Consider the following 3,787-nt stretch of genomic DNA (forward strand, 5'->3'; position numbering starts at 1 on the left):
ATATTTACAAGCAGCAGATGGTCAAGATGTAATGTCTTTAGGCTGTCATTTGCCTGTCAAGCATGGTCGAAGTTATGTGGTTTTACAACATTACCTTTGATATCAGACATTACACGAAGCAAGTGTATGAATGAGTTAGTTAAAACTACATAAAGATAAATCTGGAATGGATATTCTTGCCTGTTTTATCAGTTGGTAAGGAATTCTTATGAACTGGAGATATGTATTCTGACTAACATTTCCTGTAAATTTTAATGGCTTTGTAAGCTGAAATAATTAAGCCTTGTTTTGTGATGCCATTTCAGATACAGGGGATAAGCATTACATTTTCCCAATATCTGACACCAGTGTCTCCAGTTGTGATTGGCTAGTCTCCAAGGTCAACTCATTTGGAACATCTGGCTTATGTGGCGTTGACATCTTTGTCTGTATATTACATTGCACTCACTAATCATCACTTTTCATTCTCCTGAAGAAGAATAGTTAACTATTTGAAAGCACTCGAGTTTTGGGTCTTTTTTTATTCATTGATTGATTTTGTGATTTAGTTATTTGTGTTTTCTTAATTAGTTTAATTGAAAGATACGATAGTTATTTGTTTAAAATACTGAGGAAGTAGGAAGTTGATTGCCTTAGAGTAATTAAAGATTTTAAATTAAACAGGAAGGAAGAAGGAACCTTCTAAAAGAAACAGTAACAACAAAGGCATAAAAGTGTCATTTAATTTGGCAGATCTATCACTTCACAAAATTTGTAACCACGATTTGGCCATTAATTAACAAAAATTTTCTGAAAAGGTTTGGAAAAATGTTTACAGTTTCACTGATAAGGTTTCTCTCTGTGAATTAGTTGGACAGATAATTGGTATTGTGTGATCATCTAAGAATAATATTGAAAACATATGAGACTTCAAGAATGTGAGCCAAACTTCCACCCATTAAAACCAGGTTTTTCAAGCTAGCGAGAATATGTGACACTGAAGCCATAGATCACCACTCCTTAACTTCACACTTCCCCTAAATAGTAGCCACCCCTCAAACCTGGAGAAAATATGTGTCACCATATAAGTTCATACATGAAGATAACAACACACAATAATAAGAGATCTTGATTCATGTCTTACTATGTACGTTTCTCTTTAGTATCTTTCAGGTTTCAAAAATTTCAACATAACCCAAGTATGCATTTTGTCTAGACAATAAACGGGCATTAATTTGGTCCTGTTCAGTGAAAGTGGGTTTTCTTGGGTTACTCCTGTTTCCCCTCAAAACTAAATTTACAGCAATGGATTTATAGATCCCTGTCATGACACTTGGATTTACAGATCCCTACCCAGCCCTGACAATTGCATTGTAGTTTCTCTTGATGAAGAAGAAGTACATAATAAAGAAGGTTCTAATAAAACCATATCATTCAGAACCAAAATAACCAACAAGAAATTACTAATTCAACCCAGTTTTCAAAGGAATTACTTTCAAGTTCAATGAATTGTCATACTTTGTTTAAGAACATTTATGTATGTGAGAGCTCAACAGATCTGCTTAGTAGAAACATACTGAGAAAGAGATATGTGGTATGCAAAATGTTAACTTAAAAATCTGAAAATTTTGTTCTCTCAGCTTGTGGTGAGTGCCTAAGCCGTTAGGAGAACAATTTAGACAAAGATAGAAAAAAGTAAAGGAGGTAAGAAAAATTATATATATATATATATATTTCTTGCATTTAAAGAGAAGTACTACTCAATATTTAAGGAAAATATTTCATACTATTAGATTTATTTGGCCATTACCTTATTTATTTTTTACTTTTTAGCTGCTATTTTAACCACAATAACAACAATTGCTACTAAAAAAGTGTGCGCATGAAGAATTACAGGTGCTTGTAAAGAGAAGTACTTTCATAAGGACTGGTTCTGATAAAAGTTATTTGATGGTATTTCTTGGTTTAACACCATTCTTTAGAATTTAACATTTTGCAAGTCTACATTGATTTGTTTTAAAAATATTCTCTTTTTTTATTACTATTAGAGCTGTGTTGTTAGAGGCTGAAACACAAGATGAAACTGGTGGAGTGAAATAAGAATTTAAGCAAATAATATGGATGAGAATAAAATAGGATTAAAATAGTTACAAATCAATGCACATGAAATGTTAAGGTTTGCAAAACTTGTGTTATAAAACACAGTTATGTTATAGTGCATACAGTTAAGGCTTTGAGTACACAGTTCATACTAGTAAAATAAATCAGCATGTGAAAGTACATGGCTATTTTATATGACTATTTCATAAACAAATTTAATATTAGCCATTAAAAAGTAATAGAAATGGCATTTTGATTGATACTACACATAAATAGTAAAAAAAATGTAAACATACCAAGTCAGTTGCAGTACATTTTCATTGATAAAAAGAGTATTATTCTCTCTCATGAAAATGATTAAATATATAAAGTAGATTTTATTTATATCCTATGAAAAAAAACATTCTTTCTTTTGAAATTATACATTGTTCCTTGTATTAATGCCATTTCTAATGTCATATTGGCTATCCATCCAAATTGTTCAAATCTGGTAAGAAAAATGTTGGAGGAGTGGGGTTATTGGAGCCAGAGAAAAATTACTAGTAGTACTTGATAGATTTGATCTATGGCCTTGTTTGCTTTGATGTTTACATTAAACTAAATTTGGTATGTGAGGCTCATTTTAGCAACCAATTGCAAATTGTCTTTTGAAACCAAAGTTATCTGAACATCTTGTAAATGCCTGTACTCCTTAAATGCAATGACAGATGATTAAAAAAGATTTTCATAGAGGCAAGCTTTAAGCCTTTTGTCATTGCCTTAACCCGATGACTACTGGCTACTTACTTTCTTAGTAGACAATGCAAGTCTTGCTATATATCATTCCAACAATAAAACTAGTGGACGGATATGTTCGAAAGTTCATAAGTACTTTGACAAATGTAGGTAGTTTAAGAAATATAAAGCCTATTACATTTAATAAATTTAGTTTTTTTGCATTATGATCTTTAATATCTTGGAAAATTACATTAGGAAATGGTATTTATGAGAAATGATTACAATATTTATATTTGCTACAGATTTGAACTTATTACTTTTAATGTTTTAGTACATTATTTTGAAATCCAAAAAAATTGTATCCTCCATAAAATGCAAATTTTATCTATTTTTATTTTTTTAATAATCACGTATACTTCTTATGGTTTCAAGTAATATACAGACCCATAAATAATATTTGTAAATAAACCTAAACAATAAATGAGTATTTTTATTTTTAACTAGGATTTCATGTTTATATATGTACATAAAAACATTTTAATTTTGTTCCATAAATATATTTTTATTTCAAATTTATGTTTATGTTTCATTGCAGTCGTACTTTTGTGTTTATTGTGCTGAATAAACCGTGGGGTCAGCAGCGTGAACTTTGTACGTTGTCTGTAAACTATCTTGCCCCTTTTGGTGGTCACTCTCATTCAACCGAATGCGTGCGCATTTGAACGTTACTGTAGATATGATAGTAAGAAAGCTTTTCGGTACTTGAATATCAATTCTTTGAACTTTCAAACAAGTTTATTTCAACATATGTCCGTGTATGTTGTTTCAGAATAGAGACAAAACTAATTGCCACTACTAACAAATGTATGTAACAGTTTATAGTACAGGTGGTTTCAATAAACACCGCCTGAGCCTGGCTCCTTGTTACTTGATACATCCTGTTAGAAGAGATTACCAGACGATACAGACCCCATAAATTACAAAGAAAATT

The 3,787-nt window shown here is 30.8% G+C and overlaps 1 long non-coding RNA gene across 11 annotated transcripts in view; it reads left to right on the forward strand.

Moving 5' to 3' along the window:
• LOC106463789 overlaps nt 1-3,787 on the forward strand; it is a 58,032-nt gene that overhangs the window by 25,905 nt on the left and 28,340 nt on the right. For all 11 annotated transcript variants that reach the window (XR_002611563.1, XR_002611564.1, XR_002611566.1 and 8 more), the window contains one exon: nt 1,620-1,683. This is a non-coding gene — a long non-coding RNA (uncharacterized LOC106463789). The remainder of the gene's footprint in view (nt 1-1,619; nt 1,684-3,787) is intronic.

The sequence above is a fragment of the Limulus polyphemus genome, unplaced genomic scaffold (genome assembly GCF_000517525.1).
Source record: "Limulus polyphemus unplaced genomic scaffold, Limulus_polyphemus-2.1.2 Scaffold1483, whole genome shotgun sequence".
Lineage (NCBI taxonomy): Eukaryota > Metazoa > Arthropoda > Merostomata > Xiphosura > Limulidae > Limulus > Limulus polyphemus.